Source organism: Anolis sagrei, chromosome Y (assembly GCF_037176765.1).
Source record: "Anolis sagrei isolate rAnoSag1 chromosome Y, rAnoSag1.mat, whole genome shotgun sequence".
Taxonomy (NCBI): Eukaryota; Metazoa; Chordata; class Lepidosauria; order Squamata; family Dactyloidae; genus Anolis; species Anolis sagrei.
In genome coordinates this window covers 41,875,066-41,901,703 of record NC_090035.1, presented here as the reverse complement: position 1 = coordinate 41,901,703, position 26,638 = coordinate 41,875,066, and the positions used below count along the sequence as shown (strand labels likewise).

At 44.1% G+C, this 26,638-nt stretch overlaps 1 protein-coding gene across 1 annotated transcript in view; it reads right to left on the bottom strand.

Moving 5' to 3' along the window:
• Window positions 1-26,638, bottom strand: part of LOC137095694 (zinc finger MYM-type protein 4-like) — a 154,912-nt gene that overhangs the window by 86,673 nt on the left and 41,601 nt on the right. The gene's annotated exons all lie outside the window — the stretch shown is intronic.

Sequence of the window (26,638 nt, the reverse complement as noted above, 5' to 3'; positions counted from 1 at the left end):
AGTGTGTCAGCTGTTCTATCTCACATAATGCCTGCCATTCAGGCTGGAAGGGGAGGGATTTCTCTGAATAACATTGGGCAAGTAGACTACATGTTTCCCAGAACGTATTTACTTTTTAATATTAATATTAAAATAAAACATACCTATCATAAAATGAGCACATTATCAAAATAATAACAGTATGTTTTTTTTCTTACCCACCTCTCCTTGGCCTGCTGATCTGTTTTCTAATACTAATACAGTACAGCAACAAAAACTACTATGAATGACCATTCAAGGAACATATAGACACAGAAAATGAATCAAGCCAATACACAGACACACATACTAGCGACTAAAATGATAAAAGGTCTGGAGAACAAGCCCTATGAGGAGCGGCTTAAGGAGCTGGGCATGTTTAGCCTGAAGAAGAGAAGGCTGAGAGGGGATATGATAGCCATGTATAAATATGTGAGAGGAAGCCACAGGGAGGAGGGAGCAAGCTTGTTTTCTGCTTCCCTGGAGACTAGGACGCGGAACAATGGCTTCAAACTACAAGAGAGGAGATTCCATCTGAACATGAGGAAGAACTTCCTGACTGTGAGAGCAGTGGAACTCTCTGCCCCGGAGTGTGGTGGAGGCTCCTTCTTTGGAAGCTTTTAAGCAGAGGCTGGATGGCCATCTGTCAGGGGTGATTTGAATGCAATATTCCTGCTTCTTGGCAGGGGGTTGGACTAGATGGCTCATGAGGTCTCTTCCAACTCTTTGATTCTATGATTCTATGATTCTATCTACCATTCACCAAGACTAACTAGTAAATCAAAAGACTATCCTATTGACTCCTCACTCTCTATCTGATGGTTTTCATTTCTAACTACACTACTCCCCCAAGAAACCTTATAGTTAGACTTTTAGATTGAATAACCTACTCCAGGACTTATTTTCAAGAACATTCTCACATGTTCACACAGATGTATGATGAGAAATCTGAGCGGCTCAGAAAACTGTTCAGAATTAGACAAGATATATGAGCCAAGTTTGGAGGAAGATACCTTAAATCAAAGAACTAGTTCATAAAGATTATTTATTTATTTATTTTACAGTATTTATATTCCGCCCTTCTCACCCTGCAGGGGACTCAGGGTGGATTACAGTGTACACATATATGGCAAACATTCAATGCCGATTTGACATACAACATATACAGACATACACAGAGGCTATTTAACTTTTTCTGGCTGCCAGGGGAGCTGTCGCTTTCATCATCCATCTGCGACACTGATGAAGTACTTCCGCATTCCCTGCATGCTTTTGCTGGAGTGCTTTGCTGGTGTCTTTTTTATGGCCTCATAAATTAGTTAATTTAGCCTCCCCACACAAGGTGGTACCTAATTTTCCTACTTGACAGCTGCAACTGTATTTCGAGTTGCAAAGGTCGACAACAGGCTACACAATTGGTTGGAAGCCCACTCCAACCCAGGCTAGCTTCGAACTCATGACCTTTTGGTCAGAGTGATCTTAATGCACCTGACACTCAGCCAGCTGCAACACAATGAGTAGGTTATTATTATTATTACCTACTCATTTATTTAGAGAAGCATGGTGCAGTGGTTTCAGTGTTGGAATAGGATTCTGGGAGATCGGGGTTCAAATTTTTGCTCATTCACATAAACCCACTTGTTAGCCTAGAGCAGTGCTTCTTAATCTATGGGTCTCCAGGTGTTTTGGCCTACAACTTCCAGAAATCCCAGCAAGTTTACCAGCTGTTAGGATTTCTGGGAGTCGAAGGTCAAAACATCGGGGGACTCAGAGGTTGCGAACCACTGGCTTAGAGCAAGTCACATTCAGGCTGGATCTACACTGAACTATATCCCAGGATCTGATCCCAATTATCTGCTTTGAACTGGATTATATGCGTCTCCACTGTCATATAATCTGGAATAAGTAGATAATCTGGGATCAGATCCCAAGATATACGACAGGGACTGTAGAAATTGAATAAATCTTGGCTAGAAAATAACATTATAGGGTCACCATGAGTCAGAAGTTACTTGAAGGCACACAACAACAACAAACTTGTTATGGGAGGTATAGGAAATTGGGGAAATACTGTTCCTATCTCTGCCTGAACCTGAAACGTCCTGAATGCCAAGTATATGATCCTACAAATAATTGTTACAAGGGAATCATTGATGGGATAGTGACTTTTGTTCGAATAGCTGACCCGAATGCCATTTCATAAATGGCTTTGGAAAGCCCCACATTTTGTCACAAGGCAGGTTTCCAAAGGAGAAATGAGGTTACAAAATCCCCTAGGTTTAAAGAAGCCACTGGTAAAGCTGCTTGGATTTTGCCACAGAATTTTAGCATCTTTTCTCATCTATCAATATTCTTCACTTGCTTTTAAGGAACACATTCCAGAAATGCATTTCCAATTATGGTTGCCTGACAAACAATCACAGGACACATGCAAAAAGTAGAGATGCCATGCAAAAGTTGAGCCGTTCGTTGTGAGTATAAGAAAATAAATATACAAAGTAGCTCATAGTACATGTTGAGTATCCCTTATCCAAAATGCTTAGGACCAGAAGTGTATTTACATGAGATATTTTGGAGATGGGACCCAAGTATAAACACTAAATTCATTAGTTTCATAAATGCCTTATATACATATCCTGAAGGTAATGTTGTATACAACATGTTTAATAATTTTGTGCGTGAAATAATGGCAGGTTGATGTTGTTCATTCGTTCAGTCGTCTCCGACTCTTCGTGACCTCACGGACCAGCCCACGCCAGAGCTCCCTGTCAGCCGTCACCACCCCCAGCTCCTTCAAGGTCAGTCCAGTCACTTCAACGATGCCATCCATCCATCTTGCCCTTGGTCGGCCCCTCTTCCTTTTACCTTCCACTTTCCCCAGCATAATTGTCTTCTCCAGGCTTTGCTGTCTCCTCATGATATGGCCAAAGTACTTTGTCTCTAGTATCCTTCCCTCCAATGAGCAGTCGGGCTTTATTTCCTGGAGGATGGACTGGTTGGATCTTCTCGCAGTCCAAGGCACTCTCAGAACTTTCCTCCAACACCACAGTTCAAAAGCATCTATCTTCCTTCGCTCAGCCTTCCTAAGGTCCAGCTCTCACATCCGTAGGTTACTACAGGGAATGCCATGGCTTTGACTATGCGGATCTTTGTTGCCAGTGTGATGTCTCTACTCTTTACTATTTTATCGAGATTGGACATTGCTCACCTCCCAAGAAGTAATTGCCTTCTGATTTCCTGGCCACAGTCTGCATCTGCAGTAATCTTTGCACCTAGAAATACAGAGTCTGTCACGGCCTCCACATTTTCTCCCTCTGTTTTCCAGTTGTCAATCATTCTTGTTGCCATGATCTTGGTTTTTTTGATGTTTAGCTGCAACCCAGCTTTGGCGCTTTCTTCTTTCACCTTGATTAGAAGGCTCCTCAGCTCCTCCTCACTTTCGGCCATCAGAGTGGTGTCATCTGCATATCTGAGGTTGTTAATGTTTCTTCCAGCAATTTACACCCCAGCCTTGCATTCATCAAGCCCCACACATCACATGATGTGTTCTGCATACAAGTTAAAGAGGTTGGGTGAGAGTATGCAGCCTTGCCGTATGCCTTTCCCAATCTTGAACCAGTCTGTTGTTCCGTGGTCAGTTCTTATCGTTGCTTCTTGGTTCTTGTACAGATTCCTCAGGAGAGAGACAAGGTGGCTTGGGATGCCCATCCCTCCAAGAACTTGCCACAATTTATTATGATCCACACAATCAAAGGCTTTAGAATAGTCAATGAAGCAGAAGTAGATGTTTTTCTGAAACTCCCTGCCTTTCTCCATTATCCAGTGGATATTGGCAATCTGGTCTCTCGTTTCTCTGCCTTTTCTAAACCCAGCTTGAACATCTGGCAACTCTCGCTCCATGTATTGCTGGAATCTTCCTTGCAGGATCTTGAGCATTACCTTACTGGCATGAGAAATAAGGGCCACTGTACGGAAGTTTGAGCAGTCTTTCGCATTTCCCTTTTTTGGTATGGGGATATGTCGATTTTTTCCAGTCTGATGGCCATTCTTGTGTTTTCCATATTTGCTGGTATATGGCATGCATCACCTTGACAGCATCATCTTTTAAGATTTTGAACAGTTCAGCTGGGATCCCGTTGTCTCCTGCTGCCTTGTTGTTAGCAATGCTTCTTAAGGCCCATTCCAACTCACTCCTCAGGATGTCTGGTTCTAATTCATTCACCACACCGTCAAAACTATCCTCGATATTATTATCCTTCCTATACAGATCTTCTGTATAGTCTCGCCACCTTCTCTTGATCCCTTCAGCTTCTGTTAGGTCCCTGCCATCTTTGTTTCTTATCATACCAATTTTTGCCTGAAATTTACCTCCAATGTTTCTAATTTTCTGGAAGAGGTCTCTTGTCCTTCCTATTCTCTTGTCTTCTTCCACTTCCATGCATTGCTTATTTAAAAATGGCAGGTTACTCACCTGTAACCATCTTTCCTCGAGTGGTCCTCTGTGAATCCACACATATGGAGAATGTGAACCTGCGCAGGCTCCAACGGAAAACTTCCCAGTTTAAAACTTTTAAGTTTTGGCGGTAACCCCACCCAGCCACCCAGTAGGGCATAAAAGGTGCTCCGCGCAGGCGCTCCATAGTTCCTACGCCACTCTAGCGAGGAAAGAGGAGGTTTGCAAGAGGGGATGGCCAGGCGGGTTTGTGTGGATTCACAGAGGACCACTCAAAGAAAGATAGTTACAGGTGAGTAACCTGCCATTTTTCTTCATGGCGTCTGTGAATGCACACATATGGAGAGCTAGTAAGCTGAAGTCCCGGATGGTGGGAAGCAAACCAACACCAATTAAGGACTAAAACATGATTTATTAAAGTGGAAAGCACAAGCATGTAAAACACAAGCACGCATATCAGGTATGCACCAACAAGAATCGTGCCATAAAGGTAGGTATGGCGAGATAACAATAAACCTCAAGTACAGGTAGGATCATCATTTCAAGAGGGGATGAAACGAGGTCTTTTAACATAACCTTAACATTGTTCTCGGTTTTCGGTGGGATTAAGTTGAAACAATACATGTAAGCACAGGAAGATGTACTTTACAGTCATGGATTCTTGAAATAACGTTAACAGAGAAAACACTGGCATCAGTGCCCATAGGGCCGTTGCAATCAGACACACACTTTTAAGTGGTTGTAATGAACAGCATTGGTCATAAGTAAGCACAGAGATACATGTACACCTGGAGGTTCAGAAAAAAAAACATTCCCAAGGAATAAAACCCCTCGAGGTAAAGTTCAAGGAGGGCAGGATGCCAAAACCGCTCGACTGAAAACTGTGTCTCTTCGAGAGCGGGTGTCCAAACAGTAGTGAGAAACAAATGTCATAGGATTAGACCAGATGGCTGCTTTGCAGATTGAGTCCAAGGGGACTCCCCTGAGGAATGCCCTTGTAGCAGCCATGGCTCTCGTCGACCTCGGACGGATCGAGGTCGGGGGGGGGGGCTTGTGAGCAAGTTAATAACACAGTTCAATAGTTGAAGCAATCCAGCGAGACAATCGCTGAGAAAAGATTGGTAACCCAATTTTGTCCGTTGCATAAGCGACAAAGAGTCTAAGGGTCTTGCGTAGCGAGGGAGTGCAGTCTTTTTTCAGTTGAGGAGGACGGGCTCTGAAAGAAGGCCAGAAGAACAACGTCCTCGTTAACATGAAATGCTGACACCACCTTTGGCAAAAAGGTGATGTCGGTCCTGAGGACCACACGGTCGGTATGGAATAACATGTAAGGTTCATCGACTCGAAGAGCCGATAACTCGGAGGGTCTCCGGGCTGACCTAATAGCCACCAGGAAGTCCACTTTCCAAGAAAAGAGTTGAAGATCTACCATGGCGAGAGGTTCGAAGGGGGAACCCGAGAGCTGGGACAACACAAGATCCAAATTCCACCCCCGGTGTGGGTGGGTGTATTGGAGGATGAAGATGAGTGTAGCCTTTGATGAATGTTTTGATCAGGTGGTTCTGGAACAGAGAGGGTGAGTCTGGAGGTACTATGAGATTGCTGCCACATAAGACTTCACCGAGAACAATGTAAGGTTTTGGTTGGCCAATGTCAGGAGGAAGTCTAGGATCGTCGATATCGACGGAGGGAACTCCTCAGGTGATCGGTCTCAAAGAAAACCCTGGAGACGGCCAATACGGTATGCATAGGCCTTCGACATGGAGGGCTTGTGTGCAGCTTCGAGAATTGAGTGGAGCTCGGGTCGGAGCGATGCTATAAGTGTATTCTCCAGGCCGCGAGATGGAGACTTGACATCTGGGTGGAAAAGAAGACTGTCTTCCCTCGACAGCAGGTCCGGTTGACGGGGAAGGTGGATCATCTGGTCATTGGACAAGCGAAGGAGGGTGGGGAACCAGATCTGTCTTGGTCATTCCGGTGCAATTAGAATGCAGTTGGTTTGTGTCATCTCGATTTTTTCGATGACTCTGAGTAGAAGCGGGATCGGTGGAAAGAGGTAGAGAAATTCTGTTGACTGGTCCAACAGAAAGGTATGTCTGAGACACCCTGTGGCCTCGTCCCAGGGCAAACGGGCTCCATACAGGGGGAGTTGGTGGTTCTCCGGGGAGGCAAACAGGTTGATTGTCGGGAGACCCCATTCGTCGAAGATGACTTGTAACACCGCTGGGTCGAGCTTCCATTCGTGGGATGTCAATGTCGAGTGGCTGAGGGAGTCGGCATGATTTTTCAGCTTGCTTAGTAGATGGATCGCCGTCGGGAAGATTGCGTGTTGGCGACACCACTCCCACAATGTTATCGACAGTTTCAGAAGTTTTCTGGAACCCGTGCCTCCCTGTTTGTTTATATACTACATGGCCACCATGTTGTCAGTTTGAACCTGGACCATGTGACCCGTCATGATTGGGAGGAAGGCTTTGAGGGCTTTGAAAATGGCTATCAGTTCCAGATAGTTTATGTGGTGTAGCCTTTCCAGAGGGGACCAAACATCTTGAATAGAGAGGTGGCCAGTGTGAGCTACCCAAGCGAAGGTTGAGGAGTCCATTGTCAGAGTTATAGATGGTTGCCAGGGATGGAAAGGGAGTCCAACACAAACGTTCTGTCGATGCGTCCACCACACCAAGGATTGTCGGACCGACGTCAGCATCGACAGGACTTGGAGGTTGGAGTCTCAACAGGGGTTGAAATTGTCGAGGAACCATCGCTGTAGTGGACGCATCTTGAGCCTGGCAAATGCCGTGACCATCACTGTGGAGGCGATGTAGCAGAGTAGGACTTGGATGTGTCATGCCCTGATTCTGACAGTAGCTCTGCACCGTTTTAGTTCTTGTTGGAGGGCCTGGTATCTGGCCATTGGGAGGGACACTGTCTCTGATAAGGAATCGAAGTGGACCCCGATGAACTTTACTGATGTTGTCGGGGCAAGTTGACACTTCTCAGCGTTGAGTTGGAGGCCGAGGTCAGTAAGAGATTGAGAGTCAACAGGACCTGTTTTTGCAAGAGGTCGGGAGATTTCAATGCCAGCAACCAATTGTCCAGATATGGGAAAATGCAGATTTTTCTTCTTCGTAGATGGGCTGCTATGACGGACATACATTTGGTGAATGTCCTTGGTGCCTCTCCCGAGGCCGAACGGAAGGACGGTGAAGGAGAAGGTTTGGACTCCTATTTTGAAGGAGAGGAAGCCTCTGTGGGACTTCCGGATTGCTAAATGGAAGTATGCTAAATGGAAGTCGATCGATGCAAAGTAATCGCCTCGATGGAGCATAGGGGTTATCGACGATACCGTTACCATCCTGAACTTCAACACATGAATGAATTTGTTGAGCGCCCTGAGGTCAAGGATCGGATGAAGGGAGCCGCTGGCTTCGGTACCGTAAAGTACCATGAGAAGAAGGCACGATTATCCAAATGAGAGGGAGATCTTTGGATTGCCACCTTGGCAAGAAGAGACTCAACCTCCTGTAAGATTGCGGGTGAGGGTTCTGTTTTCACCACAAGTCCTGTTGGAGGTAGCTGTTTGAAGTGTAATGCATAGCCTTCTTCAACAACCTTCAAGACCCACGCATCTGACGTGATACATTGCCAGTTTTGCAGGCAATGTACAAGGCGGTCGCCGAACTGAGGTTGGGTCGGTGAACTGTAGGTCTGGGAGGGACCTAAAGTCGAAGATACGGTGGAGATGACAGAAGTATCTGAGACGGAGGTGGTATCGGGGAGAGCATCAAACTCGACGTCTTGCATTGCCATTGGTCAGCGGTTGTCGGGACCGGGACCTCTGAGGCTTTTGTGACCGGCATTGCTGTTGTTGAGGTTGAGGTTGGGCGGCTGGTAAAGGACGAAAGGTCTGTCTAGCAGATTGGTGACGGTAAGTATTGCCACAATGTTGTCGATAGTTATACGAGTGCGTGCGTTGAGCCTGCGACTGGTTCTCTATTCCACACATTGAAACTAGAATTTTATAGTCCTGATTTGACTTGAGTTTATCGTCCGTGCCGGCGTTGAAAAGTCCCAAGGCATCAAATGAAAGATCTTCGATTACTTGGCGGGATGATGTAGAAAGCCAGAAGAGCGAAGCCATGAGTGCCGTCTGATGGCTACGGCATGGGCTATCATTTTACCCACTGTATCTCCAGTATGTTTCGCCATTTGCATTTGGTGATGTGCAAGTGACGTAGCTTCTTGGGATAGTGCCGACATAACTGCCCGATCTTCATCGGAAAGCTTGGCAATGAAGGGCTGAGCCTTTTCCCAAATGATTTGCTGGTAGGCTCCCATGCAAGCTCCGTAATTCGCCATCCTTGCCAGGAGGAGGGCTTCGGAATACAGCTTTCTGCCAACGGCGTTGAAGCGTTTCCCTTCACGATCCGACAGGGTGTTGGATTGTCTGCCCGATTGTGCGGCCTTAACAACGGAATTCGGATCTGGGTGGTGTTTGAGCCACTCCAAGCCGTCATCGGTACGATACCACACCTCGATGCACTTGGTGGAATTGAAGATGGAGTCTTCCAAGAAGCTTGGATCACCTCCAGCAGATAGGGCAGGAACGAGAGGAGGGGGGCTTGCGAAGCCTCCGACTGCACCCTTTTGAAGACAGGGTTAGTTACAGCTTTTGAGGTTTGTTTCACCTCAAGTCCCAGAGTCTCGGCCATCCTAGCCATTTGATCCACAAAGGCCTGGACGTTGTCTGTCGGGGAAGGTGGATCACCCACATATGCATCATGGGTTGGCGACCTCTCAATGCCGAGGGAAAGGACTGACTCCGAGTGAACCGAGCAATGAATGTCCTTGTCGTGGTCATCTTCCTCCGAATAGTGAGGGGAAGATGAAGATTGTCTAGGTTGCATCGGTAGCGGTCTAGCAACTCCCACCGGGGATGACGGGGGAGGAGGTTGCTTTGAAACCGAGGCTTGGGAGGCTCTCGCTACCTGAGCAGTTTGTCGTCCGCTTTCAGGTGTCAAAGGAGGCGGGAAATGTTGCCTCGCCGAAGGATGTTGAGGGAGCTCCACCACTGTTTGGATCAACTGGCCAGGTGAGACATGGGCATCGACCTCCTCTGGCTAAGTCTCCAATGTTGGGTCGGGCAGAGGAACGGGCTGCTGTGCAGGCTGGATCGGTGATGACCTAGAGGAAGAGGTTGCTGATGATATCTGGGTAACCCTCTTCGACAAGGAAGAGAACAAAGATTGTGGCTGGGGTCTCTTCTTCGCTGGGGGACGAGGAGACCGAAGAGATTTTCCCGGGGTTGGAGGAATGGCAGCCAGTGTCAACTTGGCTCGGCGGGATTCCTCGTGTGACCTTTTGAAAACGATTCTCATGGCAGAGGTCAAAGGCGGCGGCGCCGTGTTTGACCTGGTCGACCAGACCGAGGCCACCGAACTCGATGTCGAGAGGCGTCTTGCAGGTACCGTCTGCATCGTTACCGTACAGGGTCGTTTAGTTTGACGAGGCCTTTTCGACGAGGTAGAAGATGTCAACAGCGGTCTGGTCGACTGGGCCGCCAAAGAGGTGGAAGACATCGAGAATGGTTGAGACATCACGTCAAGAAGTTGAAGGTTGTGGAGCTAGGGACTGCTCGTACAGGAGGGTACGTAGACAAGCCGCCCTATTCTTCGACTGGGCCGTAAGCTCCTGGAAATGTCTGCAGGTCGAGGTGTTGTTGGCTTCGCTGAGGCAGTGAAGACACCTTGAGTGTTTGTCGGAGTCAGGAAATTTCCTAGAGCATTGAACGCAATGCTTAACTCTAGTTGTTGACATACTAAGGAAGATTCCGAGCGAGCTGAGTGGTGGAAAAGAAAGAACTACGGAGCGCGTGCCCTGCTGGGCCTTTTATGCCCTGCTTAGCGGCTGGGCGGGGTTACCGCTAAAACTTAAAAGTTTTAAACTGGGAAGTTTTCCGTTGGAGCCTGTGCAGGTGCACATTCTCCATATGTGTGGATTCACAGAGGCCACGAAGAAAAAAGCTTGTGCACACTGAACTATCTGAAAGGAAAGGTGTTACTCTCAGTCACTGGAGGATTTTGGATTTGCACATAAGGGATACTCAACCTGTAACAGACTTATCACCTGCCCTAACTAGAGGTGCTCCACCTTATATTTCCCAACAGTCATAAACAATTTGGAGACATGCAAGATAGACCATATGATAGTGATGAGTTCCAGGTACAAATCCATACTATTTCTTGAAGCTTAATAAACTAGTGATATTAGGCTAGCTGGCTTTTCTGAGCCTGACCTCCTTCACAGGTGCCCCTTCGATACTGCCCTATATTCCAGAATCTGATCCTGATTAGCTGCTTTAAGCTAAATAATATGAGTCTCCACTGCCAGATAATCTGGGATAAGAAAATAAACTGTGATCAGATCCTAGGATATAGATGCAGTGTGGAAGGGGCCAGGGTTATTGTGATGCTCAAGCGGGAAGTGAAGATTTTTCATAGCTCACTAATGGAGAAGCAGCATACAAATACCAATAAAATGTTTACCAATATCACACATATCTGACACTTTTGTGTCTTAGGTTCTTCTGAGTTACATTCATGTTTCTGACTTGATTGCAATAACAAAACAATGAGGGTCAACCTAGCCATAACATAGGAAACCTATGAAATATAGATTGCTTACCTGTAAACATAGTTTCCTGAGTGGTCACCTGTGAATTTGCACATGTGGTTTATTCCTTCGCTCATGCAGGCAGCATCGGAAATTCTCGAGACCTTTTTTGACTGTTAGAACGGCCCCGCCCTCCCCCCCCCCCCCCCCCGGCAATATAAATCACCCGTGTGAGGAGCCGTTGACCAGTTCTTCCACCGCAAAAGCAGTCAGAAGTCCTGATACATGACATAGCGGGGAAGATGGGCGGGAATGTGCAAATTCACAGGTGACCACTCAGGAAACTATGTTTACAGGTAAGCAACCTATATTTTCCCATCATGGTCAGCTGTGATTTGCACATGTGGTAGACTAGCGAGCTGCTAACCTTGGACGGTGGGTGTCATGCCACAGCTGAGAAAAGGACTGCTCTGCCAAAGGCTGCATCTTTCTTGGACAACACATCCAGCTTATAATGGCTCACAAAGGTCATTGGAGAAGACCAGGTAGCTGCTCTGCATACAGCGTCCAGTAGAACTCTTTCATGAAGGCCGCTGACGTCGCTACTGCTCTCGTGGAGAGAGCTTTAACCTGTAAAGGTAACTTTCCCAGACACCTGGTAAGCTGTCCGGATTGCTGACACAATCCATGAAGAAAGTTGCTGTGAGGTCAATGGGAGACCCACAACGTCCTTCCTATACTTCAAAAAGAGTTTTGGGGATTTCCTTGTCCCTGCAGTCCTGTCTATGTAGTAGGCCAAAGCCCTTCCAGCATATGAAGCATCTTCTCCAAGGAATGATGATGAAAAAATGATGGCAACACTATCTCTTGGGATATATGAAATTTGCTAGCTACTTTTGGAAGAAAGGCAATGTCTGTCCTTAACACTACCCTATCCTTATGTATCTTCATATATGGTTCGTCGCACCTTAGGGCACAGAGTTCACCTGCTCTTTGTGCTGATGTAATCGCTACCAAAAATGCAGTTTTCCAAGATAGAAATGACATGTCTATTGAAGCCAGAGGCTCAAATGGAGGTTTTGTCAATGCGGCAAGTACTATCTCTAGTCTCTAAGTGGGACGACTGGAGTTACCTGTGGCCTTAAGTTTTTGAACCCTTTCAGAAAAAGGGCTACTAATGGGTCTTTGAAACAAGATTGTAATTTCTCCTTCCTCCTGAACCAGGATAAGGCTGCCAGGTAACACTTAAGGGATGACAAAGATAAACCTGAATCTGATAGAAACATTCAAAAGTCTAATATAATTGATGTGGAGGCTTGGATGGGCTCCACCCTTTTTCTAGTGCAAACTTATTACTAAATCTTGACCATTTATATACGTATGATCTTTTTGTCGACCTTCTATGGGCCGCTTCCAGTACTATTTCTACCGATTTAGATATGGAAGGTTCCTTCCCTATTAAATTGAAAATATTTGCCATGCTGTCAGTTTCAAAGTTCTACATATGGATACAGGACATTGCCGTTCTGTGATAACAGAAGGTCCTTCCTGTTCGGCAACGGCTTGAATAACCTCATGGTCATTTGAAATACAAGGGAGAACCATGGTTGCCGGGGCCACCACAGAGTGATTAATATTCCCCGAGCCCCGTCCCGGTAAAGTTTGGATACTACCCGTAGCAGAAGGGGAATTGGAGGGAACGTGTAGATCTTTAACACACACCCCCCCCCCCAATGTAGTAGAAATGCATCTCCCAGGCAATTGGGTAACATGTTCCGGTCCAGACGGGCACAGAACAGTCAGCATTGAGTGTTTTCCGGTGACGCAAAGAGATCTATCTCCGGCCAGCCCCAAGCCCTGAATAAAAGGGATGGTAGTTCCTTGTTTAAGGTCCACTTATGGTGTGCCAGTGGGGACCTGCTTAGAGAGTCTGCCAGGGTGTTCTGCTTCCCTGGCAAATGCACAGCTAGGAGATAAATGCCTTTCTTCACGCACCAGTGCCATATTCTGAGTGTTAGTGATAGCAGTGTCGGAGAGTGAGTTCCTCTCTGCTTATTTACATAGAACATTACCGCTGTATTGTCTGTTACTAGTTGAACGGTTCGGTTTGTGAGAACTTTTTCAAAAGCTTTTAAAGCCTTTTTTATGGCTAACAGTTCTAACTGATTTATATGGTTGCTTGACTCTGTAGTGGTCCATGTACCCTGAGCTGTTAATCCATCTACATGTGCCTCCCATCCTGTGAGTGAGGAATCTGTTGTTAAAATCTTGGCTGGGTTGGGGGAATGGTAGACCAGCACACACATTGTTGTGATCAGGCCACCAGAGCAGGGATTTTCGTACTTCCATAGGTAGCGAAAAGTGTGTATTGGGTGTGTGTGATGATGGGTTGAAAGCCAATAGGAACCATGATTGTAAAGGCCTGGGGTGTAGTCTTGCATGCTGCGTAATAGCGGTGGTAGAGGCCACGGGCCCTAATAACACCTGAAATTGTCTGGCCTTTATGCTGCTCTGGAATGCTGCCTGTAGAACTAGAGTTCATACGTTCATAAAGCGATCGCTGGATAGGAAGGCCCTCTGCTTCTCCGAAACCAATATCTCTCCAATGAACTGTATTCTTCTCATTGGTATAAGATGAGATTTTTCCCAGTTCATTATCAAACCTAGGGACTGGAGAAAACACAATGTTTTGCTAATGTGGGATTCTAGTTTTTCCTTGGAGTTTGCAACTATCAACCAATCATTAATATATAGATAAACTGTTATTCCCTTTGTTCGTAGATGTGCCGCCACCTCCATACACTTTGTGAATAACTTAGGTGCCTTTGTTAAACCATTGAACTCATAAGCTTGGTCACCGACCATGAAAGCAAGGTACCTTCGGTGTTCTGTGTTAATTGAAATGTGAAAATAAGCGTCCTTCAGTGGCAAACCAAACATTTTATTCAGTAATGGGAGAATTATCTTAAGTGAAACCATTCAAAACTTCTTAGGTCTTATGAAAACATTCACACCCCGTAAAACATTCACACCCTGTCCACCTATCCATTTGGGTACCAAAAAGTATCTTGAAAAGTAACACCGACTATATGCTGCCGGGGGTACATGGCAGATTGCCCCTTTAGTTAACAAGTTATTTATCTCCTCTAATAGAGTTCGTGACGGAGATGTGGCTCTTACATGTCTCACTGGGGGCTGTTTTTCAAACTCAATAATAATAGCCATTCTTTATAATTTTTAGAACCCATCTGTCAGTAGTGATTTTTGACCAATTGTCATAAAAATAGGTCAAACGTGACCCAAAACAAGGCAACATTGGCACTCTTATATCTAAAGAACAACTTTGTGAACAGAAAACTGGGCTTAATAAACTAGAATGAAATGAAACATTATGGAAAGATATGCCCCAACTTGGCTTTCTTATGTGGTTTTTCAACAACCCAGTGTCAAAAACACTGTTTTGATGCCCCTGAGCAGTTGGTTTTATTCTGAAACAGTTGGTATCGGTTCTTTGCTCCATAAGGTTGTTTCCCTTGTATATAGGTTTTATTAGTTTGGGTTGTGCATTGACGTTGTTGCCCATTATAGTAATTACTGAGGTTTCTTCTGTAGTATGATGACTAAAGGCTGTCATCGAGGTCTTTGTTGGTAATTTCCTTGACGAGGAAAGCCGTAAACTTGTATGGTTTTCTTCATTTCTTGCATGTGTTTTAGCCTCTTGTCGTTTGCTAGATGGAAGAGACCGTCCTCATGCATGGGGAGTTCCTCAGCCATAGAGCGACCTTCTTCCCATAGTGAAGAGGCACGCAGCCATGCATGGCACCTTACTGATGTTGCAATAGCAAATACTTTTCCTGCTGATTCAGCAAGGTGTTTAGCGAAGTCTTTTTGAAACCTTGCAAGTAAGACAGCTTCTGCATGAAAAGCTCTTGGTAAGCGTTGTTCACTCTCTGGTAAGAGGTCTATATAAGGGGACATTTTGTTCCACAGAAAAGTTTGCTAGGCACTCATGTACGTGGCATAGTGAAAAGTCCAGCTGTCATATGGGGTTTTTTTCCCCATAGTATCTATTTTCCGACCTTCCTTATCAGAAGGTGTTAAAGTTGTTTTCTTTGATTTTCGTCCATGACTTACTTTTGCTATGACTGTATTTGGTTTAGATGGTCTAGCAACCCAGTCAGCTTTAGAAAGATCAATTCTGTATAGATTATCTACTCTCTTTGGTATGGCCGGAGCTGCTGCTGGTGAGCCTTCTGGTACTTTGGTAAGTTTCAGCAAGTATAGTAATGCTGGTAATGCAGTGGTGACTGGTGCTTCCTGTTGTTCTGCTGGAGACATTGGGTCATCCACTGGCTCTGGTGGTTTTGGTGCAGGTAAGTCTAATGCCTTAATTAGCCTTGATAACATGGTTGTAAATTTTGCAAAGTCTTCATTTGAAGTGGTATCATGTTCTGCCTTCTTTGAGTCATCTGGTGTTATAGGTTCCTCATCTGATGAATCTGATATATCAATTTGCTTTGGCAATGTCTGTGGCGTCACAAAGTTAATTTCTTGCATTGGGTGACAAATTCAGGTGGGAAGGAGGCAGCTGGGAAAGGGGGAATGACTGAAGTGTGGAAGGAGGCCTGGAATCTGGGAATGGTTGGGATAGAAAGGGGGTGGAAAAGTGGGAAAGGCTTTATTATATATATTTTTTCAATAATATTACCAACTTTGCATACTGGTGGGGTTTGGTGGGGAGGGGCTGATCCAACATGGCCAGATGTGAATAAAGGAATATGGGAGTTGTAGTTCTCAGTACACAAATATCCAATGTGACCAAGTCTGAACACTGGTAGGGTTTAAGGGAGACTGATCCAACATGATAGCAACTGTAGTTCTCCCTGCAATATGGTCAGTTGTGAATACAAGCATATGGGAGTTGTAATTCCCTATACAAATGCCCAATATGACCAACTTTGAATACTGGTGGGGTTTGGGGGGGGGGACTAACCCAACATGATGGCAATTGTAGCAACATGGCCAGCTGTAAATACAGGCATATGGGAGTTGTAATTCACCTGCATCCAAAGAGCACTGAACCCTTGGTGGGCAATTCCTGCAGCAGCTCCTACAGGCAAGCAGTGCCAGGGACGGAGGAGCTCTTCCGGTGGGACAGGGGCTGCTGCTTGGGGGGCAGCCCCATACCCTCTTTCTCTTCCTCCTTTTCATCTGCTTTCGTGGCCCCATCCAAGCCATTCTTCAGTCGGGGTAGCGGAGGCAAAGAAGGGGGCATGTCCCTTTTGCTGCAGATGTGTGCGGGTGGAGAATGTGTTCCTTGGTGTGTGAAGATCCCTTACCTTGCCAGCCCGGGTGGCAGGGCCTAGGAGAGACAGGCTAGGTAGTTTCAGCTTAGAAGGCCTGGCAGAGGGCAGCAGGAGCCATCTTAGTTTAGGGAAAATTCCAGTTCAGAGAGGGGGAGTGGCCTAGGCCTGAGCCAGCCTTGGAGCAGCCAGGATTGGTTTGTTAAAGGGGGGCGGAGTTGGACTGTTTGGAGGGAAAGAAAGCAGCTTCTTTAGTCAGAGTCAGTCTGTTGATGTTAGAGTTAGAGCAGGATTACAGTTTTAGGAGTTTGTGATTAGAATAGGCAGTTTGCCTGAAGTTTGCCAGCCAAGTGAGCTGTGGCAAACTGGGTACAGCTATTTGGAGAAGGAATAGCTGGGTTTTATATTTGTAACAAAGAAAGAACCATTCTCATGCAACCGTTACGCTTTTAAGTACCAGAATATTTTATCTGTAACAGCCAAGCTTATTAAACTGCATTCACTTCATTCTGTACTATATTTAAATAAACTTCCCTTGTTTTGTTTTTTTTGAAACTTAAGCCTGAGTCCAGTGTGCCAGTTTGTGGCTATAGTCTTTTAAATCAACCTCACCTGTTTTCCTTCAAAGAAGCCTTTTAAAAGACACAGTACTTGGTGTTCTAATAAAAAAACCTTTTCAGTAGTTTAACCAGCTAGAGGGTTCCTGTTCATTTAGTGTATGGTGGCAGCGAATGTTTAAATAGAGAGACATCTCCGCAAGTGTTAAAGTCTTTATATTAGAGGGACAGTTGGTGGGATCTGTTTGACCCCCCTGCCCAGACAGACATAAAGAAGTTATTATAATTGGTTTGCAGCGGTGTGGATCATGTAATATCTCAATCCAGGGCAATTTTGTGAGAATCCTGAGGTAAATTTTTGTCAAAACGTGAAACTTAAGAATTACCTCAGAGACAGAACACCTCTAGCGCCATTTTAACACACATTAGGCACCATGGCACCACCAAAAACAAAGAAGGGTACTCCTGAAGAACCAGAAAGTGAAGGGGAGACAACTGCTTCTGTAATTGAGGAAACTGAGACCCAAGTACAAGAGAGTAGACAAGAACATATAGCTACCTCTTTGACAATTGAAAAGCTTAGGTTAGAAATGAGGTTGAAAGAATTTGAGTTTCAGGCTGAAAGAGAAAGAATGCAAGCTGAAGAGAGGCAGAGAGAAAGGTAAGCTGAAAAGAGGCAGAGAGAAAGAATGGCTGAGATAGAAATAGAACGTTTAAAACATGAGGAGAGAATGGCAGAACTACAATTGAGAGAAAGAGAGAGAACTCCTAACTTAAGCCAACAGCAGGACTCTAACATGCAAAGAGTTTTAAAGAACTTTCCTCATTATGTAAAAGGGGACTGCGTGGAGTCATTTCTGGCTAGCTTTGAACGGGCTTGCCACGATTTCGAGGTACCTGAAGCCAAAATGATGGTGTACCTGAGACCACTACTTTGTGGGGAACTTAGTGAGGTTTACGCTGATCTGCGAGAGACAGAGAGCGCGAGTTACCTCATATTTAAAGAAAGGGTGAAGCTGAGGTTTGGCTTGACTCCTGAACAAAGTAGGAAAATGTTCAGGGAGATCAAAAGAAAGCCAGGAGAAACCTTTTCACAATTGGGAAGCCGAGTGGAAAAAGCCTTAGAGAGATGGCTTGAAGGAAGTAAAACAACCACTTTTGAGGAGTTAAAGCATTTAGTTTGTATGGAACAGTTTTATCGACTGATTCCCATACAAATGAGGTGGTTTGTTAAAGACAAGAAGATTAAACAAGTGGCAGATCTCGCGGCTTGGTTGGATGAGATGGAGCATGACTGGAATGTGAGTCATAGCTCAGGAGCCACCAAGAGACCGAGGGAATGGGTTCCAAAAGAGAAAACTGACGTGGGAAGCCAAAATCCTGTCAGGAGGGACCGCATTCCAGAGATTGCCACAGGGAAACTTGTCTGTTACTTCTGCCATCAAGAGGGTCATAAGAAAACGGCTTGCCCTAAATTAAACACCCAGAAAAGGCCAATTACACCACCAAAGCCAGTTAAGGTGGTTAGGCAAATATCTCCACACGAAGAAAGTCAGTCTCCACACGCACAGGAAGAGCCTGTAAAGATAATGTGAGTATGGAGTACTGAGAAAGAGACAAATGGAGCTTATTTTAGGGTGATCAAAGTGAAGGGTCAAGAACTAATGGGGTTCAGAGACACTGGGTCTGAGGTATCGCTCATTAGGCCGGAGTTTGTCAAGGAAGACCAGATACTTCCAGGCCAAAAGTACAAGCTGAGAGGAATTTATGGCCCTGTTTTCGAAGTGTCAGTGGCTGAAATCCTAATAGAATACAAGAACTTCTCTGGAAAATGGAGAATGGGACTTTTTAATGATTTAGAAGTTCCAGTATTGTTAGGCAATGATTTGGCTGAACGCTGTAGACATGTTCATATGATTACCAGAAGCCAAGCTGAACTAGAAGGGGAGGCTGAATACAGTGTTGCTGATGAACAACCATCTACCTCACAAACAGAAAATGTCAGCCAAGAAATTCCCTTCAGTTTAAACCAAAGCCATATGAGACAGTTTGAAGCAGCCCAGCAACATGATGAAAGCTTAACACCTTTATGGGATGAAGTGGTCCCAGAAAACCACACACCCACAAGTGAAAAGCCAGTTTTGTTTAAAATTGTGGAGAATAAATTGTACCGAGTTGTGAGGAGACAAAAGGGTCCCAAATCCTTTGAGGAAAGAACACAACTGGTAGTACCACAAAAGTATAGGGCTAGAATCCTCAAGTTAGCCCATGATACCACCTTCAGTGGACACCTAGGTATCAAGACCAAAGATCGCATTCAGTCTAGGTTTTTTTGGCCAGGAATGGGAGGTGATGTGACAGCCTATTGTAAGTCCTGTGAGACTTGTCAAATGGTGGGGAAAGCCAAAGATAAGACAAAAGGACTGTTACAATCAATTCCAGTTGTCACTGTTCCCTTTGACAAGGTCGGAGTGGACATCATTGGCCCTATGTCCCACAAGACGCTTGATGGACATAGATTCATCTTGACTGCCGTGGACTTTGCCACACGATACCCAGAGGCAATTCCATTGAAGGAAACTGACGCCAAAACAGTGGCAGACGCGCTGCTCAATATCTTCGCACGCATGGGTTTCCCTAGATCTATCATTACAGATCTTGGAGCTACATTCATGTCGCAGATGATGCAAGAACTGTTCCGGACCTGCAAGATAAAGCATCTTACTTCTACTCCATACCATCCTCAAACCAACGGCTTGACGGAGAGATTCAACGGTACCCTCAAGCACATGCTGAAGGCGTACGTCCACAAGAACCCTAATGATTGGGACAAGAAACTTCAACACTTCTTGTTTGCTTATCGGGAGGTTCCACAAGCCAGCACCAAGTTCAGCCCATTTGAACTGTTATATGAGAGAACACCAAGAGAACCTATGGACATTTTGAAGGAAGCATGGACAGGAGCAGAGGACATTCCAGAGAGTGATATCAACAGCTACATCGAGGACTTACGAGGACATTTAACAACCATGAGAGACTGCGCAGCCGAGAGTTTGTCAACTGCCCAGCTGAAGCAGAAAGAACAGGCGGATCTTCACGCAAGACATCGATGTTTTGATGTGGGAGATAAGGTCCTGGTTTTAAAACCAAGATCTAAGAAGAAACTGGAGGTTTCTTGGGAGGGACCTTATGTAATATTGTCTAAGATTTCGGAAGTCACTTATCTGGTGGGGGAAAACATAGATGGGGGAAGGTGTAGGAAATTACATGTGAATATGCTTAAGCCTTACTACTCCAGGGCTAGGGTAGTTATGCAAGTATCCCAGGAGACAGATGGGGAGATTTCACTGTCAGGATGGGGAAAGGTAACGGCGGATTGTACTTTACCCTCTGTGGATGAGAATACCAACTTAACAGATCCACAGAAACAACAGTTGAAGGATCTATTGTACCAGCATAGGGAGGTATTTTCCAATATACCGGGTAGAACCCATTTAGCTTGTCACCGGATCAATACAGGTACAGCTAACCCTATAGCATCTGCCCCATACCGCGTTACAGGAGAACAAGCCAGACTGATCTCAGAGGAGATACAAGAAATGTTAAACCTTGGTTTAATTGTACCATCGAGTAGCCCATGGTCATCTCCAATTGTGTTAGTACCAAAGCCAGATAATACCATCAGATTCTGTGTAGACTACCGTAAATTAAATCAAGTTACCATCTCTGATGTGTATCCGATGCCGTGAATAAATGAGCTAATAGAGACCATAGGGTCAGCCCAATACATAACAACCCTGGACCTCACCAAAGGATATTGGCAGGTGGCTATGCACCCAGAGGACCAGGAGAAGACCGCTTTTATTTCTAAGGATGGGTTGTACCTATTTACCGTCCTCAGTTTTGGGCTAAAAAATGCCCCAGTCACATTTCAGAGGTTAATTGATCAAATGTTAGCAGGGATGAAAGACTTTGTTCAAGCCTATATCGATGATTTATCAATTTATAGCCAGACGTGGGAACAACATCTGGAGCACTTAGAGAAAGTGTTGCACAAAATCCGGGAGGCTGGTTTGACAGTCAAAGCCTCTAAGTGCCAAATGGCCAGATCACAGGTTAAATATCTTGGTCATATAGTGGGAGGAGGTTCCATATTGCCGGATATGGATAAGGTACAGGCAATACGTGAATGGCCTGTTCCCAAAACAAAGAAACAAATCCAATCTTTTTTAGGAGCTGTAGGATTCTACAGACGTTTCATTCCTGATTTTAGTTCTCTGGCGGCAGTATTAACTGATCGCACAAAAAAGACATCACCTGATAAAATTAAGTGGACAACTGAGTGTCAGACCGCCTATGATTTATTGAAGAGTGCTTTAATGAGTAAACCTGTGTTGATAGCGCCCAATTTTGAGAAACCTTTTGTTTTAACCACGGATGCCTCCAAGGTAGGACTTGGAACAGTGCTAGGTCAGGAAAACGAAGAAGGTGTGATGCAACCTGTGCTGTATCTCAGTAAAAAGCTAATAGAAAGGGAACAGCACTTGTCAGTAATTGAAAGAGAATGCTTGGCGATAGTGTGGGCTATCACAAAATTAAAACCATACTTATGGGGAAGAAGGTTTACTTTGTGCACTGACCATTCACCCTTAAGGTGGTTACACCAGGTTAAAGGCACTAATAGTAAGTTAATTCGTTGGAGTTTAGCACTCCAAGATTATTATTTTGAAATAAAACATATAAAGGGCACTCAAAATGTCATTGCAGATATCTTGTCCAGGTAAAGATTAAGGTAAAGATTAGGAATTAAGGTAAAGATTAGGAATTAGAAAAGGTATTGTATTTGTTATATTAGATTGTTTATATGCATTGATGCTATGTATTTAACATGTTCTTTTTTCCCTACAGGAATGTATTTATGGTATATATTGACTTGCAAAATGTGTTTATTGCATATGTGAGTATTGCAAAATGTATTTAGATGTGGGTATGTATATAGATAAATGGATTAGATAGATAGATTAGTTAGAGGGGTTAGTTAGGCCTAGGATATTGTTAGGTTTTGCTTCGGAAAAGATGGTTCACTCCGCAAACCATCTTGAGGTGGGGAGGGAATGTGAAGATCCCTTACCTTGCCAGTCCGGGTGGCAGGGCCTAGGAGAGACAGGCTAGGTAGTTTCAGCTTAGAAGGCCTGGCAGAGGGCAGCAGGAGCCATCTTAGTTTAGGGAAAACTCCAGTTCAGAGAGGGGGAGTGGCCTAGGCCTGAGCCAGCCTTGGAGCAGCCAGGATTGGTTTGTTAAAGGGGGACGGAGTTGGACTGTTTGGAGGGAAAGAAAGCAGCTTCTTTAGTCAGAGTCAGTCTGTTGATGTTAGAGTTAGAGCAGGATTACAGTTTTAGGAGTTCGTGATTAGAATAGGCAGTTTGCCTGAAGTTTGCCAGCCAAGTGAGCTGTGGCAAACTGGGTACAGCTATTTGGAGAAGGAATAGCTGGGTTTTATATTTGTAACAAAGAAAGAACCATTCTCATGCAACCGTTACGCTTTTAAGTACCAGAATATTTTATCTGTAACAGCCAAGCTTATTAAACTGCATTCACTTCATTCTGTACTATATTTAAATAAACTTCCCTTGTTTTTTTTTTTTAAACTTAAGCCTGAGTCCAGTATGCCAGTTTGTGGCTATAGTCTTTTAAATCAACCTCACCTGTTTTCCTTCAAAGAAGCCTTTTAAAAGACACAGTACTTGGTGTTCTAATAAAAAAACCTTTTCAATAGTTTAACCAGCTAGAGGGTTCCTGTTCATTTAGTGTATGGTGGCAGCGAATGTTTAAATAGAGAGACATCTCCGCAAGTGTTATATAGGTGCCAGTAAAGTCTTTATATTAGAGGGACAGTTGGGGGGATCTGTTTGACCCCCCTGCCCAAACAGACATAAAGAAGTTATTATACGGTGCAGTAAAGAAGGCAGAGAGGAGGAGGAAAAGGGGGAAGGAAAAGGAGGTGAAGGCTACTTGGAGGAGGCAGGCCAAGGCAGCAAGGAGGCCCAGACCCAATATGGGAGAAGCCACCAGAATCTTCCTTTTGCAGGCACACATCCTCCATCTGTGCCTGCCCTACAGCAAAGGGAGCACGCTTCCTTCCTCCGCTCAGTCCTCAGCTGCCTCCTCACCTCGGCCGCCCCGGGAAATTACATATAGATAATATATAGATTCTCTCTCTCTAATATATAATATAATATAATATAATATAATATAATATAATATAATATAATATACATAAGAGTGAATGTGTGTGTGTGTGTATATATATAAAACAAAAATACATAAAAGTGTGTGTGTGTGTATATATATATATATAGAGAGAGAGAGAGAGAGAGAGAGAGAAAGGTGGAGATATATAAAATATAATATAAATACAGAACTGGATAAAAGTGGATACACACACACATGTAAATATATATATTATTGAAAAGGGAAGGTAGTAGAAAATAAAAGGGGAAACTTAGGACTGGGGAGAGCAAGGTCTTTCTTCCGCTCTGGGAAGGGCAATCCAGCTGATCACTCTGCCCAGAAAGGAGAGGAAGGCATGTGGGGGTAAGGGAGATGGAGGGAAAGGCACGGAGGGGGCAAGGGAGGAGGTAAGAAAGGAGATCTGAGTTTGCACATGAATGAGGAAAAGGGACGGTGGCACCAGTGCAGGGAGCGCACACCCAGGGGACGATGGCAAGCATGTGGGGGAAGAGGGCAGGTGCAAAAAGCACGCTTCCTCCACCATCTCCTGAGCGTGCGTTTCCTATACTAACCCTCATCCCCCGTGCTCTTGCAAATGCCGGGAGAAGGCCTAGGTGTACGGCGGCTCAGCGCTGGCCAGATAAATGCCCCTGGGGGGCCGGGTTTGGCCTACGGGCTGTAGTTTGAGGACCCCTGATCTAGATTATCTGCTTTGAACTAGGTTATATGAGTCTATACTGTCATATAATCCAGTTCAAAGAAGATCATCTGGATTCAGAAACTGGATTATATGGCACTGTAGATGGGGCCTTAGTGGATAATGGATGAACCCTTAGGTGGGATTTAACTTCCTGAAGTGCTTAGCTGAGTCTCACTTGCTTTAATTCCACATTATTCCAGTTTCAGCCATAACTAACAAACTATTCTATCATCCACATAGCTAATTTATTAATGAGTAAACACTTTCTTGAAAACTCTTATATGTTCACAGAAAAAGATTAATCTGGATTTAGAGAAGTCAATTTCTTCTAAGTGCCTTTCACCAAAACGCAAACAACCAATAGACTAATAATACAGTACAAGAAAATATGATGTTTTAACTTAATTAACTTCATACTACTAGATAGATGGGCAAGCTTTCAGGATGGAGATGTCTATCAGATCCATAAAAGCTTCTACTTCAACAGTCCAAAATAATCAAAACACCTGAGAACCACTGAGCTAAGGGTTTTTATTATTTTGGACTGTTGAAGTAGAAGCTTTTGTAGAAGACTACAACTTCCAGAAATCCCAACGGGTTTACCAGCTGTTAGGATTTCTGGTAGTTGAAGGCCAAAACATCTGTGGACCCACAGGTTGAGAACCACTGGCTTAGATGGAAATAAAGTGACCTCGCTGGATGTTATAGAACTTGCTACCAAACACACATGTACTTCACTGAACATTAAAGATAATATCTTTGAACCAAAGCTGTCCTTCTACTAATACATGGGAGATAGTCAATTAATTCTATTAATTTTCCACTTCCATCTGCAATTATCCATATTATATTTCACCCCAGCACAAAAGCCCAATTTTATTAATGGAACTATGTTAAGATAGAAATCAATATAACACCATCAGAAATTTTATGAAACACATACTTTATTTCAATTTCAAAAGATTCTTATTTTTTTTTTCTGTACAGCAAGCCCTCACTCAATCTATGCTATGACAACACAAAATCTAAGGTACTACCTATAACATAATGTCAGAGAAGCAGAGGCAAAGCATTAGAAAGACAGGATTTGCTTCCACATCAGGTGTATTCTATATATCTGTATTTTATGCATCAGTAAGAATACGGACATTAGTAGCAAACAGTGAGGGTCCAATATTTTGTGTGCTGTGCTCTCGGTCTGAAGTAGGAACTGATTTGTGAGAATTTCTCCAACTCTAAATGGAACTGCAGACCCAGCTTGCACAATATGAATGACACAAATCCTATTGAGACAGTTGAGGAGAGGTCAGGCTGATGAAGCAGAAATTGTAAATGCTGGTGATGTCTCAGGGTGCATCTATACTCTAGAATTTAAACAGTTTGACACTACTTGAACTGCCATGATGCAATGCCATGGAATCATGGATGTTGTCATTTGGTGAGCCTCAGCACTCTTTGGCAGAGAAAGCTAAAGACCATGTAAAACTAAAACTGCATTAATACCACAATGTCAATGAGCTCTTAGTATTCCTTTCCCTGACAATCCGGGGTCTACTTCAACTTATATCCGACTATCTGATATCACCTCCAACAAGGAAATCTTGGATGTCGTAAAAAGTAACTTCAGCAATTTCAGAAAAGCATCCTTTTTATTTTCAAGGTTTGAAAATGTTAATAAATGTAATTATAATGTATTAAATTGGGAAAATGAGAATAAGGTGCAAGGGAAACATTGATTCTGTTCTAGTGAGATATTTCATTCAGTAGGAAAACACAGTAACAAGAAAAGGTGGAGGAAAAGATTAAACATAATGAAATACTTTTACTAGTATGTTACAAGTCATTAATTTACTTGTATTTTGTGAGGTTATTCTGTTGTATTATAGTAATTTAGAAGATACTGCTAGAACCGAAGTGAAAGATCAATATTATAGATGAACGTTAACATGTAAAACAAAAGTGGAGTGCTGTGGGATGCGTCAGCCAGAGTCGACGCGCTCAAACCTCACTCCCTGATGGCAAAAGAATAAAAGCTTTAAAAAGCCCAACGAGACTATAAATCTTTCCTCAACCTGGATCCGGACTGAAAGAGAAGCTAAAGAGGTCACGGTGTGGTGTGCCTGGAGCTATAAATCTCAAAAATAACAAAACAGACCGGCTGAGGAAGAAGTGAAAGTAAGTTTTCGTGATGGCAGAGAGAGCAGAGTGGGGAGATAAATTGGACAGAATTATGAAAAACTTGCAAGAACTCAAGATAAGTTCTGACTGTTTAAGAAAAGGGAATGATGAAATAAAGGAGCAAATTAAAGTAATTAATTCCTGTCTCGGACTGATCAAGGATAGGGTGGGAAAATATGAGGGAATGTTCAAGGAGGCGGAAGAGGAGTCTAGGAAACAAAAAGAGGAGATACGTAACTTAAAATATGCAAATCAACAACTCCTAGACAAAATTGCTGATCTTGCAGATTGTTCCAGATGAGCAAACATACGTTTGAGAGGACGAGGAGGAGGGGAAGATTTCCAAATCAAAGAGAGTTTGAAAGAGGATATTGTTATTTGGTTACAGACATTGACTCAAATTTCATCAGAACAGATAGAGAGAGTGCACTGCCCTTACAGAGGAGGAAAAACACCTAAATACATTTTAATTCGATTCACAAGGGAGGCTGATAAAAAATCTACCCTTTGGAAGCTAAAGAGAATTTAAAACCTGACCTTTGCTGGTAAAACGGTTTGGCCACTTTTGGATCTATCACCAGAGACATTT